The following is a 22,140-nucleotide window of genomic DNA, read 5'->3' as shown; positions in this document are numbered from 1 at the left end:
TTTGGTGCAGAATACCCCTCACCCCACTCACAACCTACAGAAACTACAGCAAACTCGTTTGGTGCAGAATACCCCCACCCCCCTCTCACAACCTACAGAAACTACAGCAAACTCGTTTGGTGCAGAATACCCCCACCCCCCTCTCACAACCTACAGAAACTACAGCAAACTCGATTGGTGCGGAATACCCCCACCCCTCTCACAACCTACAGAAACTACAGCAAACTCGTTTGGTGCAGAATACCCCTCACCCCTCTCACAACCTACAGAAACTACAGCAAACTCGTTTGGTTCAGAATCTCCCCCACCCCTCTCACAACCTACAGAAACTACAGCAAACTCGTTTGGTGCAGAATACCCTCACCCCTCTCACAACCTACAGAAACTACAGCAAACTCGTTTGGTGCAGAATACCCCCCACCCCTCTCACAACCTACAGAAACTACAGCAAACTCGTTTGGTGCAGAATCTCCCCAACCCCTCTCACAACCTACAGAAACTACAGCAAACTCGTTTGGTGCAGAATCTCCGACCCCTCTCACAACCTACAGAAACTACAGCAAACTCGTTTGGTGCAGAATCTCCCCACCCCTCTCACAACCTACAGAAACTACAGCAAACTCGTTTGGTGCAGAATCTCCGCACCCCTCTCACAACCTACAGAAACTACAGCAAACTCGTTTGGTGCAGAATACCCTCACCCCTCTCACAACCTACAGAAACTACAGCAAACTCATTTGGTGCAGAATTCCCCCCACCCCTCTCACAACCTACAGAAACTACAGCAAACACGTTTGGTGCAGAATTCCCCCATCCCTCTCACAACCTACAGAAACTACAGCAAACTCGTTTGGTGCAGAATAACCTCACCCCTCTCACAACCTACAGAAACTACAGCAAACTCGTTTGGTGCAGAATCTCCCCACCCCTCTCACAACCTACAGAAACTACAGCAAACTCGTTTGGTGCAGAATACCCCCACCCCTCTCACAACCTACAGAAACTACAGCAAACTCGTTTGGTGCAGAATTCCCCCCACCCCTCTCACAACCTACAGAAACTACAGCAAACACGTTTGGTGCAGAATTCCCCCCACCCCTCTCACAACCTACAGAAACTACAGCAAACACGTTTGGTGCAGAATTCCCCCATCCCTCTCACAACCTACAGAAACTACAGCAAACTCGTTTGGTGCAGAATACCCTCACCTCTCTCACAACCTACAGAAACTACAGCAAACTCGTTTGGTGCAGAATACCCCTCACTCCTCTCACAACCTACAGAAACTACAGCAAACTCGTTTGGTGCAGAATCTCCCCACCCCTCTCACAACCTACAGAAACTACAGCAAACTCGTTTGGTGCAGAATCTCCCACCCCTTTCACAACCTACAGAAACTACAGCAAACTCGTTTGTTTCAGAATACCCTCACCACACTCACAACCTACAGAAACTACAGCAAACTCGTATGGTGCAGAATCTCCCCCACCCCTCTCACAACCTACAGAAACTACAGCAAACTCGTTTGGTGCAGAATACCCTCACCCCTCTCACAACCTACAGAAACTACAGCAAACTCGTTTGGTGCAGAATACCCTCACCCCTCTCACAACCTACAGAAACTACAGCAAACTCGTTTGGTGCAGAATAACCTCACCCCTCTCACAACCTACAGAAACTACAGCAAACTCGTTTGGTGCAGAATCTCCGACCCCTCTCACAACCTACAGAAACTACAGCAAACTCGTTTGGTGCAGAATCTCCCCAACCCCTCTCACAACCTACAGAAACTACAGCAAACTCGTTTGGTGCAGAATCTCCGACCCCTCTCACAACCTACAGAAACTACAGCAAACTCGTTTGGTGCAGAATCGCCCCATCCCTCTCACAACCTACAGAAACTACAGCAAACTCGTTTGGTGCAGAATACCCCTCACCCCTCTCACAACCTACAGAAACTACAGCAAACTCGTTTGGTTCAGAATACCCCCCACCCCTCTCACAACCTACAGAAACTACAGCAAACTCGTTTAGTGCAGAATACCCCCACCCCTCTCACAACCTACAGAAACTACAGCAAACTCGTTTGGTGCAGAATACCCTCACCCCTCTCACAACCTACAGAAACTACAGCAAACTCGTTTGATGCAGAATCTCCCCACCCCTCTCACAACCTACAGAAACTACAGCAAACTCGTTTGGTGCAGAATACCCCTCATCCCTCTCACAACCTACAGTAACCACAGCAAACTCGTTTGGTTCAGAATACCCCCCACTCCTCTCACAACCTACAGAAACTACAGCAAACTCGTTTGGTGCAGAATCTCCCCCACCCCTCTCACAACCTACAGAAACTACAGCAAACTCGTTTGGTGCAGAATACCCCCACCCCTCACACAACCTACAGAAACTACAGCAAACTCGTTTGGTTCAGAATACCCCCACCCCTCACACAACCTACAGAAACTACAGCAAACTCGTTTGGTGCAGAATACCCCTCACCCCTCTCACAACCTACAGAAACTACAGCAAACTCGTTTGGTTCAGAATCCCCCCACCCCTCACACAACCTACAGAAACTACAGCAAACTCGTTTGGTTCAGAATACCCCTCACCCCTCTCACAACCTACAGAAACTACAGCAAACTCATTTGGTGCAGAATACCCCTCACACCTCTCACAACCTACAGAATCTACAGCAAACTCATTTGGTGCAGAATACCCTCATCCCTCTCACAACCTACAGAAACTACAGCAAACTCGTTTGGTGCAGAATACCCCCCACCCCTCTCACAACCTACAGAAACTACAGCAAACTTGTTTGGTGCAGAATACCCCTCACCCCTCTCACACTCTACAGAAACCACAGCAAACTCGTTTGGTGCAGAATACCCTCACCCCTCTCACAACCTAGAGAAACTACAGCAAACTCGTTTGGTGCAGAATACCCCTCACCCCACTCACAACCTACAGAAACTACAGCAAACTCGTTTGGTGCAGAATACCCCCACCCCCCTCTCACAACCTACAGAAACTACAGCAAACTCGTTTGGTGCAGAATACCCTCACCCCTCTCACAACCTACAGAAACTACAGCAAACTCGATTGGTGCGGAATACCCCCACCCCTCTCACAACCTACAGAAACTACAGCAAACTCGTTTGGTGCAGAATACCCCTCACCCCTCTCACAACCTACAGAAACTACAGCAAACTCGTTTGGTGCAGAATACCCTCAACCCTCTCACAACCTAGAGAAACTACAGCAAACTCGTTTGGTGCAGAATACCCTCACCCCTCTCACACTCTACAGAAACCACAGCAAACTCGTTTGGTGCAGAATACCCTCACCCCTCTCACAACCTAGAGAAACTACAGCAAACTCGTTTGGTGCAGAATACCCCTCACCCCACTCACAACCTACAGAAACTACAGCAAACTCGTTTGGTGCAGAATACCCCCACCCCCCTCTCACAACCTACAGAAACTACAGCAAACTCGTTTGGTGCAGAATACCCTCACCCCTCTCACAACCTACAGAAACTACAGCAAACTCGATTGGTGCGGAATACCCCCACCCCTCTCACAACCTACAGAAACTACAGCAAACTCGTTTGGTGCAGAATACCCCTCACCCCTCTCACAACCTACAGAAACTACAGCAAACTCGTTTGGTTCAGAATCTCCCCCACCCCTCTCACAACCTACAGAAACTACAGCAAACTCGTTTGGTGCAGAATACCCTCACCCCTCTCACAACCTACAGAAACTACAGCAAACTCGTTTGGTGCAGAATCTCCCCAACCCCTCTCACAACCTACAGAAACTACAGCAAACTCGTTTGGTGCAGAATCTCCGACCCCTCTCACAACCTACAGAAACTACAGCAAACTCGTTTGGTGCAGAATCTCCCCACCCCTCTCACAACCTACAGAAACTACAGCAAACTCGTTTGGTGCAGAATCTCCGCACCCCTCTCACAACCTACAGAAACTACAGCAAACACGTTTGGTGCAGAATTCCCCCATCCCTCTCACAACCTACAGAAACTACAGCAAACTCGTTTGGTGCAGAATACCCTCACCTCTCTCACAACCTACAGAAACTACAGCAAACTCGTTTGGTGCAGAATCTCCCCCACCCCTCTCACAACCTACAGAAACTACAGCAAACTCGTTTGGTGCAGAATACCCTCACCCCTCTCACAACCTACAGAAACTACAGCAAACTCGTTTGGTGCAGAATCTCCCCACCCCTCTCACAACCTACAGAAACTACAGCAAACTCGTTTGGTGCAGAATACCCTCACCTCTCTCACAACCTACAGAAACTACAGCAAACTCGTTTGGTGCAGAATACCCTCACCTCTCTCACAACCTACAGAAACTACAGCAAACTCGTTTGGTGCAGAATCTCCCCCACCCCTCTCACAACCTACAGAAACTACAGCAAACTCGTTTGGTGCAGAATACCCTCACCCCTCTCACAACCTACAGAAACTACAGCAAACTCGTTTGGTGCAGAATACCCTCACCTCTCTCACAACCTACAGAAACTACAGCAAACTCGTTTGGTGCAGAATCTCCCCCACCCCTCTCACAACCTACAGAAACTACAGCAAACTCGTTTGGTGCAGAATACCCTCACCCCTCTCACAACCTACAGAAACTACAGCAAACTCGTTTGGTGCAGAATCTCCCCACCCCTCTCACAACCTACAGAAACTACAGCAAACTCGTTTGGTGCAGAATACCCCTCACACCTCTCACAACCTACAGAAACTACAGCAAACTCGTTTGGTGCAGAATACCCTCACCCCTCTCACAACCTACAGAAACTACAGCAAACTCGTTTGGTGCAGAATACCCTCACCCCTCTCACAACCTACAGAAACTACAGCAAACTCGTTTGGTGCAGAATACCCTCACCCCTCTCACAACCTACAGAAACTACAGCAAACTCGTTTGGTGCAGAATAACCTCACCCCTCTCACAACCTACAGAAACTACAGCAAACTCGTTTGGTGCAGAATCTCCGACCCCTCTCACAACCTACAGAAACTACAGCAAACTCGTTTGGTGCAGAATCTCCCCAACCCCTCTCACAACCTACAGAAACTACAGCAAACTCGTTTGGTGCAGAATCTCCGACCCCTCTCACTACCTACAGAAACTACAGCAAACTCGTTTGGTGCAGAATCTCCGACCCCTCTCACAACCTACAGAAACTACAGCAAACTCGTTTGGTGCAGAATCTCCCCACCCCTCTCACAAACTACAGAAACTACAGCAAACTCGTTTGGTGCAGAATACCATCACCCCTCTCACAACCTACAGAAACTACAGCAAACTCGTTTGGTGCAGAATACCCCCCACCCCTCTCACAACCTACAGAAACTACAGCAAACTCGTTTGGTGCAGAATCTCCGACCCCTCTCACAACCTACAGAAACTACAGCAAACACGTTTGGTGCAGAATCTCCCCCTCCCTCTCACAACCTACAGAAACTACAGCAAACTCGTTTGGTGCAGAATACCCTCACCCCTCTCACAACCTACAGAAACTACAGCAAACTCGTTTGGTGCCGAATCTCCCCACCCCTCTCACAACCTACAGAAACTACAGCAGACTCGTTTCGTGCAGAATACCATCACCCCTCTCACAACCTACAGAAACTACAGCAAACTCGTTTGGTGCAGAATACACTCACCCCTCTCACAACCTACAGAAACTACAGCAGACTCGTTTGGTGCAGAATACCCCCCACCCGTCTCACAACCTACAGAAACTACAGCAAACTCGTTTGTTTCAGAATCCCCTCACCCCTCTCACAACCTACAGAAACCACAACAAACTCGTTTGGTGCAGAATCTCCCCACCCCTCTCACAACCTACAGAAACTACAGCAAACTCGTTTGGTGCAGAATACCCCTCACCCCTCTCACAACCTACAGAAACTACAGCAAACTCGTTTGGTGCAGAATACCCCCCACCCCTCTCACAACCTACAGAAACTACAGCAAACTCGTTTGGTGCAGAATACCCCCATCCCTCTCACAACCTACAGAAACTACAGCAAACTCGTTTGGTGCAGAATCTCCCCACCCCTCTCACAACCTACAGAAACTACAGCAAACTCGTTTGGTGCAGAATACCCCTCACCATTCTCACAACCTACAAAAACTACAGCAAACTCGTTTGGTGCAGAATACCCCCATCCCTCTCACAACCTACAGAAACTACAGCAAACTCGTTTGGTGCAGAATCTCCGACCCCTCTCACAACCTACAGAAACTACAGCAAACTCGTTTGGTGCAGAATCTCCCCCACCCCTCTCACAACCTACAGAAACTACAGCAAACTCGTTTGGTGCAGAATCTACGACCCCTCTCACAACCTACAGAAACTACAGCAAACTCGTTTGGTGCAGAATACCATCACCCCTCTCACTACCTACAGAAACTACAGCAAACTTGTTTGGTGCAGAATACCCCTCACCCCTCTCACAACCTACAGAAACTACAGCAAACTCGTTTGGTTCAGAATACCCCTCACCCCTCTCACAACCTACAGAAACTACAGCAGACTCGTTTGGTGCAGAATACCCCCCACCCCTCTCACAACCTACAGAAACTACAGCAAACTCGTTTGGTGCAGAATCTCCCCACCCCTCTCACAACCTACAGAAACTACAGCAAACTCGTTTGGTGCAGAATCTCCCCACCTCTCTCACAACCTACAGAATCTACAGCAAACTCGTTTGGTGCAAAATACACCCACCCCTCTCACAACCTACAGAAACTACAGCAAACTCGTTTGGTGCAGAATTCCCCCCACCCCTGTCACAACCTACATAAACTACAGCAAACTCATTTGGTGCAGAATACCCTCACCCCTCTCACAACCTACAGAAACTACAGCAAACTCGTTTGGTGCAGAATCTCCCCCACCCCTCTCACAACCTACAGAAACTACAACAAACTCGTTTGGTGCAGAATCTCCCCCACCCCTCTCACAACCTACAGAAACTACAGCAAACTCGTTTGGTACAGAATCTCCCCACCCCTCTCACAACCTACAGAAACTACAGCAAACTCGTTTGGTGCAGAATCTCCCCACCCCTCTCACAACCTACAGAAACTACAGCAAACTTGTTTGGTGCAGAATACCCCCACCCCTCTCACACTCTACAGAAACCACAGCAAACTCGTTTGGTGCAGAATACCCTCACCCCTCTCACAACCTAGAGAAACTACAGCAAACTCGTTTGGTGCAGAATACCCCTCACCCCACTCACAACCTACAGAAACTACAGCAAACTCGTTTGGTGCAGAATACCCCCACCCCCCTCTCACAACCTACAGAAACTACAGCAAACTCGTTTGGTGCAGAATACCCCCACCCCCCTCTCACAACCTACAGAAACTACAGCAAACTCGATTGGTGCGGAATACCCCCACCCCTCTCACAACCTACAGAAACTACAGCAAACTCGTTTGGTGCAGAATACCCCTCACCCCTCTCACAACCTACAGAAACTACAGCAAACTCGTTTGGTTCAGAATCTCCCCCACCCCTCTCACAACCTACAGAAATTACAGCAAACTCGTTTGGTGCAGAATACCCTCACCCCTCTCACAACCTACAGAAACTACAGCAAACTCGTTTGGTGCAGAATACCCCCCACCCCTCTCACAACCTACAGAAACTACAGCAAACTCGTTTGGTGCAGAATCTCCCCAACCCCTCTCACAACCTACAGAAACTACAGCAAACTCGTTTGGTGCAGAATCTCCGACCCCTCTCACAACCTACAGAAACTACAGCAAACTCGTTTGGTGCAGAATCTCCCCACCCCTCTCACAACCTACAGAAACTACAGCAAACTCGTTTGGTGCAGAATCTCCGCACCCCTCTCACAACCTACAGAAACTACAGCAAACTCGTTTGGTGCAGAATACCCTCACCCCTCTCACAACCTACAGAAACTACAGCAAACTCATTTGGTGCAGAATTCCCCCCACCCCTCTCACAACCTACAGAAACTACAGCAAACACGTTTGGTGCAGAATTCCCCCATCCCTCTCACAACCTACAGAAACTACAGCAACTCGTTTGGTGCAGAATAACCTCACCCCTCTCACAACCTACAGAAACTACAGCAAACTCGTTTGGTGCAGAATCTCCCCACCCCTCTCACAACCTACAGAAACTACAGCAAACTCGTTTGGTGCAGAATACCCCCACCCCTCTCACAACCTACAGAAACTACAGCAAACTCGTTTGGTGCAGAATTCCCCCCACCCCTCTCACAACCTACAGAAACTACAGCAAACACGTTTGGTGCAGAATTCCCCCCACCCCTCTCACAACCTACAGAAACTACAGCAAACACGTTTGGTGCAGAATTCCCCCATCCCTCTCACAACCTACAGAAACTACAGCAAACTCGTTTGGTGCAGAATACCCTCACCTCTCTCACAACCTACAGAAACTACAGCAAACTCGTTTGGTGCAGAATACCCCTCACTCCTCTCACAACCTACAGAAACTACAGCAAACTCGTTTGGTGCAGAATCTCCCCACCCCTCTCACAACCTACAGAAACTACAGCAAACTCGTTTGGTGCAGAATCTCCCACCCCTTTCACAACCTACAGAAACTACAGCAAACTCGTTTGTTTCAGAATACCCTCACCACACTCACAACCTACAGAAACTACAGCAAACTCGTATGGTGCAGAATCTCCCCCACCCCTCTCACAACCTACAGAAACTACAGCAAACTCGTTTGGTGCAGAATACCCTCACCCCTCTCACAACCTACAGAAACTACAGCAAACTCGTTTGGTGCAGAATACCCTCACCCCTCTCACAACCTACAGAAACTACAGCAAACTCGTTTGGTGCAGAATAACCTCACCCCTCTCACAACCTACAGAAACTACAGCAAACTCGTTTGGTGCAGAATCTCCGACCCCTCTCACAACCTACAGAAACTACAGCAAACTCGTTTGGTGCAGAATCTCCCCAACCCCTCTCACAACCTACAGAAACTACAGCAAACTCGTTTGGTGCAGAATCTCCGACCCCTCTCACAACCTACAGAAACTACAGCAAACTCGTTTGGTGCAGAATCGCCCCATCCCTCTCACAACCTACAGAAACTACAGCAAACTCGTTTGGTGCAGAATACCCCTCACCCCTCTCACAACCTACAGAAACTACAGCAAACTCGTTTGGTTCAGAATACCCCCCACCCCTCTCACAACCTACAGAAACTACAGCAAACTCGTTTAGTGCAGAATACCCCCACCCCTCTCACAACCTACAGAAACTACAGCAAACTCGTTTGGTGCAGAATACCCTCACCCCTCTCACAACCTACAGAAACTACAGCAAACTCGTTTGATGCAGAATCTCCCCACCCCTCTCACAACCTACAGAAACTACAGCAAACTCGTTTGGTGCAGAATACCCCTCATCCCTCTCACAACCTACAGTAACCACAGCAAACTCGTTTGGTTCAGAATACCCCCCACTCCTCTCACAACCTACAGAAACTACAGCAAACTCGTTTGGTGCAGAATCTCCCCCACCCCTCTCACAACCTACAGAAACTACAGCAAACTCGTTTGGTGCAGAATACCCCCACCCCTCACACAACCTACAGAAACTACAGCAAACTCGTTTGGTTCAGAATACCCCCACCCCTCACACAACCTACAGAAACTACAGCAAACTCGTTTGGTGCAGAATACCCCTCACCCCTCTCACAACCTACAGAAACTACAGCAAACTCGTTTGGTTCAGAATCCCCCCACCCCTCACACAACCTACAGAAACTACAGCAAACTCGTTTGGTTCAGAATACCCCTCACCCCTCTCACAACCTACAGAAACTACAGCAAACTCATTTGGTGCAGAATACCCCTCACACCTCTCACAACCTACAGAATCTACAGCAAACTCATTTGGTGCAGAATACCCTCATCCCTCTCACAACCTACAGAAACTACAGCAAACTCGTTTGGTGCAGAATACCCCCCACCCCTCTCACAACCTACAGAAACTACAGCAAACTTGTTTGGTGCAGAATACCCCTCACCCCTCTCACACTCTACAGAAACCACAGCAAACTCGTTTGGTGCAGAATACCCTCACCCCTCTCACAACCTAGAGAAACTACAGCAAACTCGTTTGGTGCAGAATACCCCTCACCCCACTCACAACCTACAGAAACTACAGCAAACTCGTTTGGTGCAGAATACCCCCACCCCCTCTCACAACCTACAGAAACTACAGCAAACTCGTTTGGTGCAGAATACCCTCACCCCTCTCACAACCTACAGAAACTACAGCAAACTCGATTGGTGCGGAATACCCCCACCCCTCTCACAACCTACAGAAACTACAGCAAACTCGTTTGGTGCAGAATACCCCTCACCCCTCTCACAACCTACAGAAACTACAGCAAACTCGTTTGGTGCAGAATACCCTCACCCCTCTCACAACCTAGAGAAACTACAGCAAACTCGTTTGGTGCAGAATACCCTCACCCCTCTCACACTCTACAGAAACCACAGCAAACTCGTTTGGTGCAGAATACCCTCACCCCTCTCACAACCTAGAGAAACTACAGCAAACTCGTTTGGTGCAGAATACCCCTCACCCCACTCACAACCTACAGAAACTACAGCAAACTCGTTTGGTGCAGAATACCCCCACCCCCCTCTCACAACCTACAGAAACTACAGCAAACTCGTTTGGTGCAGAATACCCTCACCCCTCTCACAACCTACAGAAACTACAGCAAACTCGATTGGTGCGGAATACCCCCACCCCTCTCACAACCTACAGAAACTACAGCAAACTCGTTTGGTGCAGAATACCCCTCACCCCTCTCACAACCTACAGAAACTACAGCAAACTCGTTTGGTTCAGAATCTCCCCCACCCCTCTCACAACCTACAGAAACTACAGCAAACTCGTTTGGTGCAGAATACCCTCACCCCTCTCACAACCTACAGAAACTACAGCAAACTCGTTTGGTGCAGAATCTCCCCAACCCCTCTCACAACCTACAGAAACTACAGCAAACTCGTTTGGTGCAGAATCTCCGACCCCTCTCACAACCTACAGAAACTACAGCAAACTCGTTTGGTGCAGAATCTCCCCACCCCTCTCACAACCTACAGAAACTACAGCAAACTCGTTTGGTGCAGAATCTCCGCACCCCTCTCACAACCTACAGAAACTACAGCAAACACGTTTGGTGCAGAATTCCCCCATCCCTCTCACAACCTACAGAAACTACAGCAAACTCGTTTGGTGCAGAATACCCTCACCTCTCTCACAACCTACAGAAACTACAGCAAACTCGTTTGGTGCAGAATCTCCCCCACCCCTCTCACAACCTACAGAAACTACAGCAAACTCGTTTGGTGCAGAATACCCTCACCCCTCTCACAACCTACAGAAACTACAGCAAACTCGTTTGGTGCAGAATCTCCCCACCCCTCTCACAACCTACAGAAACTACAGCAAACTCGTTTGGTGCAGAATACCCTCACCTCTCTCACAACCTACAGAAACTACAGCAAACTCGTTTGGTGCAGAATACCCTCACCTCTCTCACAACCTACAGAAACTACAGCAAACTCGTTTGGTGCAGAATCTCCCCCACCCCTCTCACAACCTACAGAAACTACAGCAAACTCGTTTGGTGCAGAATACCCTCACCCCTCTCACAACCTACAGAAACTACAGCAAACTCGTTTGGTGCAGAATACCCTCACCTCTCTCACAACCTACAGAAACTACAGCAAACTCGTTTGGTGCAGAATCTCCCCCACCCCTCTCACAACCTACAGAAACTACAGCAAACTCGTTTGGTGCAGAATACCCTCACCCCTCTCACAACCTACAGAAACTACAGCAAACTCGTTTGGTGCAGAATCTCCCCACCCCTCTCACAACCTACAGAAACTACAGCAAACTCGTTTGGTGCAGAATACCCCTCACACCTCTCACAACCTACAGAAACTACAGCAAACTCGTTTGGTGCAGAATACCCTCACCCCTCTCACAACCTACAGAAACTACAGCAAACTCGTTTGGTGCAGAATACCCTCACCCCTCTCACAACCTACAGAAACTACAGCAAACTCGTTTGGTGCAGAATACCCTCACCCCTCTCACAACCTACAGAAACTACAGCAAACTCGTTTGGTGCAGAATAACCTCACCCCTCTCACAACCTACAGAAACTACAGCAAACTCGTTTGGTGCAGAATCTCCGACCCCTCTCACAACCTACAGAAACTACAGCAAACTCGTTTGGTGCAGAATCTCCCCAACCCCTCTCACAACCTACAGAAACTACAGCAAACTCGTTTGGTGCAGAATCTCCGACCCCTCTCACTACCTACAGAAACTACAGCAAACTCGTTTGGTGCAGAATCTCCGACCCCTCTCACAACCTACAGAAACTACAGCAAACTCGTTTGGTGCAGAATCTCCCCACCCCTCTCACAAACTACAGAAACTACAGCAAACTCGTTTGGTGCAGAATACCATCACCCCTCTCACAACCTACAGAAACTACAGCAAACTCGTTTGGTGCAGAATACCCCCCACCCCTCTCACAACCTACAGAAACTACAGCAAACTCGTTTGGTGCAGAATCTCCGACCCCTCTCACAACCTACAGAAACTACAGCAAACACGTTTGGTGCAGAATCTCCCCCTCCCTCTCACAACCTACAGAAACTACAGCAAACTCGTTTGGTGCAGAATACCCTCACCCCTCTCACAACCTACAGAAACTACAGCAAACTCGTTTGGTGCCGAATCTCCCCACCCCTCTCACAACCTACAGAAACTACAGCAGACTCGTTTCGTGCAGAATACCATCACCCCTCTCACAACCTACAGAAACTACAGCAAACTCGTTTGGTGCAGAATACACTCACCCCTCTCACAACCTACAGAAACTACAGCAGACTCGTTTGGTGCAGAATACCCCCCACCCGTCTCACAACCTACAGAAACTACAGCAAACTCGTTTGTTTCAGAATCCCCTCACCCCTCTCACAACCTACAGAAACCACAACAAACTCGTTTGGTGCAGAATCTCCCCACCCCTCTCACAACCTACAGAAACTACAGCAAACTCGTTTGGTGCAGAATACCCCTCACCCCTCTCACAACCTACAGAAACTACAGCAAACTCGTTTGGTGCAGAATACCCCCCACCCCTCTCACAACCTACAGAAACTACAGCAAACTCGTTTGGTGCAGAATACCCCCATCCCTCTCACAACCTACAGAAACTACAGCAAACTCGTTTGGTGCAGAATACCCCTCACCCCTGTCACAACCTACAGAAACTACAGCAAACTCGTTTGGTGCAGAATACCCCTCACCATTCTCACAACCTACAAAAACTACAGCAAACTCGTTTGGTGCAGAATACCCCCATCCCTCTCACAACCTACAGAAACTACAGCAAACTCGTTTGGTGCAGAATAACCTCAACCCTCTCACAACCTACAGAAACTACAGCAAACTCGTTTGGTGCAGAATCTCCCCACCCCTCTCACAACCTACAGAAACTACAGCAAACTCGTTTGGTGCAGAATCTCCCCACCTCTCTCACAACCTACAGAAACTACAGCAAACTCGATTGGTTCAGAATCTCACCACACCTCTCACAACCTACAGAAACTACAGCAAACTCGTTTGGTGCAGAATTCCCCCCACCCCTCTCACAACCTACAGAAACTACAGCAAACACGTTTGGTGCAGAATTCCCCCCACCCCTCTCACAACCTACAGAAACTACAGCAAACACGTTTGGTGCAGAATTCCCCCATCCCTCTCACAACCTACAGAAACTACAGCAAACTCGTTTGGTGCAGAATACCCTCACCTCTCTCACAACCTACAGAAACTACAGCAAACTCGTTTGGTGCAGAATACCCCTCACTCCTCTCACAACCTACAGAAACTACAGCAAACTCGTTTGGTGCAGAATCTCCCCACCCCTCTCACAACCTACAGAAACTACAGCAAACTCGTTTGGTGCAGAATCTCCCACCCCTTTCACAACCTACAGAAACTACAGCAAACTCGTTTGTTTCAGAATACCCTCACCACACTCACAACCTACAGAAACTACAGCAAACTCGTATGGTGCAGAATCTCCCCCACCCCTCTCACAACCTACAGAAACTACAGCAAACTCGTTTGGTGCAGAATACCCTCACCCCTCTCACAACCTACAGAAACTACAGCAAACTCGTTTGGTGCAGAATACCCTCACCCCTCTCACAACCTACAGAAACTACAGCAAACTCGTTTGGTGCAGAATAACCTCACCCCTCTCACAACCTACAGAAACTACAGCAAACTCGTTTGGTGCAGAATCTCCGACCCCTCTCACAACCTACAGAAACTACAGCAAACTCGTTTGGTGCAGAATCTCCCCAACCCCTCTCACAACCTACAGAAACTACAGCAAACTCGTTTGGTGCAGAATCTCCGACCCCTCTCACAACCTACAGAAACTACAGCAAACTCGTTTGGTGCAGAATCGCCCCATCCCTCTCACAACCTACAGAAACTACAGCAAACTCGTTTGGTGCAGAATACCCCTCACCCCTCTCACAACCTACAGAAACTACAGCAAACTCGTTTGGTTCAGAATACCCCCCACCCCTCTCACAACCTACAGAAACTACAGCAAACTCGTTTAGTGCAGAATACCCCCACCCCTCTCACAACCTACAGAAACTACAGCAAACTCGTTTGGTGCAGAATACCCTCACCCCTCTCACAACCTACAGAAACTACAGCAAACTCGTTTGATGCAGAATCTCCCCACCCCTCTCACAACCTACAGAAACTACAGCAAACTCGTTTGGTGCAGAATACCCCTCATCCCTCTCACAACCTACAGTAACCACAGCAAACTCGTTTGGTTCAGAATACCCCCCACTCCTCTCACAACCTACAGAAACTACAGCAAACTCGTTTGGTGCAGAATCTCCCCCACCCCTCTCACAACCTACAGAAACTACAGCAAACTCGTTTGGTGCAGAATACCCCCACCCCTCACACAACCTACAGAAACTACAGCAAACTCGTTTGGTTCAGAATACCCCCACCCCTCACACAACCTACAGAAACTACAGCAAACTCGTTTGGTGCAGAATACCCCTCACCCCTCTCACAACCTACAGAAACTACAGCAAACTCGTTTGGTTCAGAATCCCCCCACCCCTCACACAACCTACAGAAACTACAGCAAACTCGTTTGGTTCAGAATACCCCTCACCCCTCTCACAACCTACAGAAACTACAGCAAACTCATTTGGTGCAGAATACCCCTCACACCTCTCACAACCTACAGAATCTACAGCAAACTCATTTGGTGCAGAATACCCTCATCCCTCTCACAACCTACAGAAACTACAGCAAACTCGTTTGGTGCAGAATACCCCCCACCCCTCTCACAACCTACAGAAACTACAGCAAACTTGTTTGGTGCAGAATACCCCTCACCCCTCTCACACTCTACAGAAACCACAGCAAACTCGTTTGGTGCAGAATACCCTCACCCCTCTCACAACCTAGAGAAACTACAGCAAACTCGTTTGGTGCAGAATACCCCTCACCCCACTCACAACCTACAGAAACTACAGCAAACTCGTTTGGTGCAGAATACCCCCACCCCCCTCTCACAACCTACAGAAACTACAGCAAACTCGTTTGGTGCAGAATACCCTCACCCCTCTCACAACCTACAGAAACTACAGCAAACTCGATTGGTGCGGAATACCCCCACCCCTCTCACAACCTACAGAAACTACAGCAAACTCGTTTGGTGCAGAATACCCCTCACCCCTCTCACAACCTACAGAAACTACAGCAAACTCGTTTGGTGCAGAATACCCTCACCCCTCTCACAACCTAGAGAAACTACAGCAAACTCGTTTGGTGCAGAATACCCTCACCCCTCTCACACTCTACAGAAACCACAGCAAACTCGTTTGGTGCAGAATACCCTCACCCCTCTCACAACCTAGAGAAACTACAGCAAACTCGTTTGGTGCAGAATACCCCTCACCCCACTCACAACCTACAGAAACTACAGCAAACTCGTTTGGTGCAGAATACCCCCACCCCCCTCTCACAACCTACAGAAACTACAGCAAACTCGTTTGGTGCAGAATACCCTCACCCCTCTCACAACCTACAGAAACTACAGCAAACTCGATTGGTGCGGAATACCCCCACCCCTCTCACAACCTACAGAAACTACAGCAAACTCGTTTGGTGCAGAATACCCCTCACCCCTCTCACAACCTACAGAAACTACAGCAAACTCGTTTGGTTCAGAATCTCCCCCACCCCTCTCACAACCTACAGAAACTACAGCAAACTCGTTTGGTGCAGAATACCCTCACCCCTCTCACAACCTACAGAAACTACAGCAAACTCGTTTGGTGCAGAATCTCCCCAACCCCTCTCACAACCTACAGAAACTACAGCAAACTCGTTTGGTGCAGAATCTCCGACCCCTCTCACAACCTACAGAAACTACAGCAAACTCGTTTGGTGCAGAATCTCCCCACCCCTCTCACAACCTACAGAAACTACAGCAAACTCGTTTGGTGCAGAATCTCCGCACCCCTCTCACAACCTACAGAAACTACAGCAAACACGTTTGGTGCAGAATTCCCCCATCCCTCTCACAACCTACAGAAACTACAGCAAACTCGTTTGGTGCAGAATACCCTCACCTCTCTCACAACCTACAGAAACTACAGCAAACTCGTTTGGTGCAGAATCTCCCCCACCCCTCTCACAACCTACAGAAACTACAGCAAACTCGTTTGGTGCAGAATACCCTCACCCCTCTCACAACCTACAGAAACTACAGCAAACTCGTTTGGTGCAGAATCTCCCCACCCCTCTCACAACCTACAGAAACTACAGCAAACTCGTTTGGTGCAGAATACCCTCACCTCTCTCACAACCTACAGAAACTACAGCAAACTCGTTTGGTGCAGAATACCCTCACCTCTCTCACAACCTACAGAAACTACAGCAAACTCGTTTGGTGCAGAATCTCCCCCACCCCTCTCACAACCTACAGAAACTACAGCAAACTCGTTTGGTGCAGAATACCCTCACCCCTCTCACAACCTACAGAAACTACAGCAAACTCGTTTGGTGCAGAATACCCTCACCTCTCTCACAACCTACAGAAACTACAGCAAACTCGTTTGGTGCAGAATCTCCCCCACCCCTCTCACAACCTACAGAAACTACAGCAAACTCGTTTGGTGCAGAATACCCTCACCCCTCTCACAACCTACAGAAACTACAGCAAACTCGTTTGGTGCAGAATCTCCCCACCCCTCTCACAACCTACAGAAACTACAGCAAACTCGTTTGGTGCAGAATACCCCTCACACCTCTCACAACCTACAGAAACTACAGCAAACTCGTTTGGTGCAGAATACCCTCACCCCTCTCACAACCTACAGAAACTACAGCAAACTCGTTTGGTGCAGAATACCCTCACCCCTCTCACAACCTACAGAAACTACAGCAAACTCGTTTGGTGCAGAATACCCTCACCCCTCTCACAACCTACAGAAACTACAGCAAACTCGTTTGGTGCAGAATAACCTCACCCCTCTCACAACCTACAGAAACTACAGCAAACTCGTTTGGTGCAGAATCTCCGACCCCTCTCACAACCTACAGAAACTACAGCAAACTCGTTTGGTGCAGAATCTCCCCAACCCCTCTCACAACCTACAGAAACTACAGCAAACTCGTTTGGTGCAGAATCTCCGACCCCTCTCACTACCTACAGAAACTACAGCAAACTCGTTTGGTGCAGAATCTCCGACCCCTCTCACAACCTACAGAAACTACAGCAAACTCGTTTGGTGCAGAATCTCCCCACCCCTCTCACAAACTACAGAAACTACAGCAAACTCGTTTGGTGCAGAATACCATCACCCCTCTCACAACCTACAGAAACTACAGCAAACTCGTTTGGTGCAGAATACCCCCCACCCCTCTCACAACCTACAGAAACTACAGCAAACTCGTTTGGTGCAGAATCTCCGACCCCTCTCACAACCTACAGAAACTACAGCAAACACGTTTGGTGCAGAATCTCCCCCTCCCTCTCACAACCTACAGAAACTACAGCAAACTCGTTTGGTGCAGAATACCCTCACCCCTCTCACAACCTACAGAAACTACAGCAAACTCGTTTGGTGCCGAATCTCCCCACCCCTCTCACAACCTACAGAAACTACAGCAGACTCGTTTCGTGCAGAATACCATCACCCCTCTCACAACCTACAGAAACTACAGCAAACTCGTTTGGTGCAGAATACACTCACCCCTCTCACAACCTACAGAAACTACAGCAGACTCGTTTGGTGCAGAATACCCCCCACCCGTCTCACAACCTACAGAAACTACAGCAAACTCGTTTGTTTCAGAATCCCCTCACCCCTCTCACAACCTACAGAAACCACAACAAACTCGTTTGGTGCAGAATCTCCCCACCCCTCTCACAACCTACAGAAACTACAGCAAACTCGTTTGGTGCAGAATACCCCTCACCCCTCTCACAACCTACAGAAACTACAGCAAACTCGTTTGGTGCAGAATACCCCCCACCCCTCTCACAACCTACAGAAACTACAGCAAACTCGTTTGGTGCAGAATACCCCCATCCCTCTCACAACCTACAGAAACTACAGCAAACTCGTTTGGTGCAGAATACCCCTCACCCCTGTCACAACCTACAGAAACTACAGCAAACTCGTTTGGTGCAGAATACCCCTCACCATTCTCACAACCTACAAAAACTACAGCAAACTCGTTTGGTGCAGAATACCCCCATCCCTCTCACAACCTACAGAAACTACAGCAAACTCGTTTGGTGCAGAATAACCTCAACCCTCTCACAACCTACAGAAACTACAGCAAACTCGTTTGGTGCAGAATCTCCCCACCCCTCTCACAACCTACAGAAACTACAGCAAACTCGTTTGGTGCAGAATCTCCCCACCTCTCTCACAACCTACAGAAACTACAGCAAACTCGATTGGTTCAGAATCTCACCACACCTCTCACAACCTACAGAAACTACAGCAAACTCGTTTGGTGCAGAATCCCCCCATCCCTCTCACAACCTACAGAAACTACAGCAAACTCGTTTGGTGCAGAATACCCCCCACCTCTCACAACCTACAGAAACTACAGCAAACTCGATTGGTTCAGAATCTCCCCACCCCTCTCACAACCTACAGAAACTACAGCAAACTCGTTTGGTGCAGAATCCCTCACCCCTCTCACAACCTACAGAAACTACAGCAAACTCGTTTGGTGCAGAATCCCCCCACCCCTCTCACAACCTACAGAAACTACAGCAAACTCGTTTGGTGCAGAATCCCCCCATCCCTCTCACAACCTACAGAAACTACAGCAAACTCGTTTGGTGCAGAATACCCCCATCCCTCTCACAACCTACAGAAACTACAGCAAACTCGTTTGGTGCAGAATACCCCCACCACTCTCACAACCTACAGAAACTACAGCAAACTCGTTTGGTGCAGAATACCCCCATCCCTCTCACAACCTACAGAAACTGCAGCAAACTCGTTTCGTGCAGAATCCCCCCAACCCTCTCACAACCTACAGAAACTACAGCAAACTCGTTTGGTGCAGAATCTCCCCACCCCTCTCACAACCTACAGAAACTACAGCAAACTCGTTTGGTGCAGAATACCCTCACCCCTCTCACAACCTAGAGAAACTACAGCAAACTCGTTTGGTGCAGAATACCCCCCACCCCACTCACAACCTACAGAAACCACAGCAAACTCGTTTGGTGCAGAATACCCCCACCCCTCTCACAACCTACAGAAACTACAGCAAACTCGTTTGGTGCAGAATACCCCCCACCCCTCTCACAACCTACAGAAACTACAGCAAACTCGTTTGGTGCAGAATACCCCCATCCCTCTCACAACCTACAGAAACTGCAGCAAACTCGTTTCGTGCAGAATCTCCCCCACCCCTCTCACAACCTACAGAAACTACAGCAAACTCGTTTGGTACAGAATACCCCCACCCCTCTCACAACCTACAGAAACTGCAGCAAACTCGATTGGTGCGGAATACCCCCATCCCTCTCACAACCTACAGAAACTACAGCAAACTCGTTTGGTGCAGAATACCCCCACCACTCTCACAACCTACAGAAACTACAGCAAACTCGTTTGGTGCAGAATACCCCCATCCCTCTCACAACCTACAGAAACTGCAGCAAACTCGTTTCGTGCAGAATCCCCCCCACCCCTCTCACAACCTACAGAAACTACAGCAAACCCGTTTGGTGCAGAATACCCCTCACCCCTCTCACAACCTACAGAAACTACAGCAAACTCGTTTGGTGCAGAATACCCCCATCCCTCTCACAACCTACAGAAACTACAGCAAACTCGTTTGGTGCAGAATACCCCCCACCCCTCTAACAACCTACAGAAACTACAGCAAACTCGTTTGGTGCAGAATACCCCTCACCCCTCTCACAACCTACAGAAACTACAGCAAACTCGTTTGGTGCAGAATACCCCCACCCCTCTCACAACCTACAGAAACTACAGCAAACTCGTTTGGTGCAGAATACCCCCCACCCCTCTAACAACCTACAGAAACTACAGCAAACTCGTTTGGTGCAGAATACCCCCATCCCTCTCACAACCTACAGAAACTGCAGCAAACTCGTTTCGTGCAGAATCCCCCCACCCCTCTAACAACCTACAGAAACTACAGCAAACTCGTTTGGTGCAGAATACCCCCCACCCCTCTCACAACCTACAGAAACTACAGCAAACTCGTTTGGTGCAGAATACCCCCACCCCTCTCACAACCTACAGAAATTACAGCAAACTCGTTTGGTACAGAATACCCCCACCCCTCTCACAACCTACAGAAACTACAGCAAACTCGTTTGGTGCAGAATACCCCTCACCCCTCTCACAACCTACAGAAACTACAGCAAACTCGTTTGGTGCAGAATCTCCCCCATCCCTCTCACAACCTACAGAAACTACAGCAAACTCGTTTGGTGCAGAATCTCCCTCACCCCTCTCACAACCTACAGAAACTACAGCAAACTCGTTTGGTGCAGAATCTCCCCACCCCTCTCACAACCTACAGAAACTACAGCAAACTCGTTTGGTGCAGAATACCCCCATCCCTCTCACAACCTACAGAAACTACAGCAAACTCGTTTGGTGCAGAATCTTCCACATCCCTCTCACAACCTACAGAAACTACAGCAAACTCGTTTGGTGCAGAATACCCCTCACCCCTCTCACAACCTACAGAAACTGCAGCAAACTCGTTTCGTGCAGAATCCCCCCACCCCTCTAACAACCTACAGAAACTACAGCAAACTCGTTTGGTGCAGAATACCCACACCCCTCTAACAACCTACAGAAACTACAGCAAACTCGTTTGGTGCAGAATCCCCCCACCCCTCTAACAACCTACAGAAACTACAGCAAACTCCTTTGGTGCAGAATACCCCCCACTCCTCTCACAACCTACAGAAACTACAGCAAACTCGTTTGGTGCAGAATCCCCCCACCCCTCTAACAACCTACAGAAACTACAGCAAACTCGTTTGGTGCAGAATACCCTCACCCCTCTCACAACCTACAGAAACTACAGCAAAATCGATTGGTGCGGAATACCCCCACCCCTCTCACAACCTACAGAAACTACAGCAAACTCGTTTGGTGCAGAATCTCCCCAACCCCTCTCACAACCTACAGAAACTACAGCAAACTCGTTTGGTGCAGAATCTCCGAACCCTCTCACAACCTACAGAAACTACAGCAAACTCGTTTGGTGCAGAATCTCCCCACCCCTCTCACAACCTACAGAAACTACAGCAAACTCGTTTGGTGCAGAATCTCTGCACCCCTCTCACAACCTACAGAAACTACAGCAAACTCGTTTGGTGCAGAATACCCTCACCACTCTCACAACCTACTGAAACTACAGCAAACACGTTTGGTGCAGAATTC

Source organism: Hemitrygon akajei, chromosome 26, assembly GCF_048418815.1.
Source record: "Hemitrygon akajei chromosome 26, sHemAka1.3, whole genome shotgun sequence".
In the NCBI taxonomy this organism is placed as follows: domain Eukaryota; kingdom Metazoa; phylum Chordata; class Chondrichthyes; order Myliobatiformes; family Dasyatidae; genus Hemitrygon; species Hemitrygon akajei.
This window is presented reverse-complemented; position numbering follows the sequence as displayed.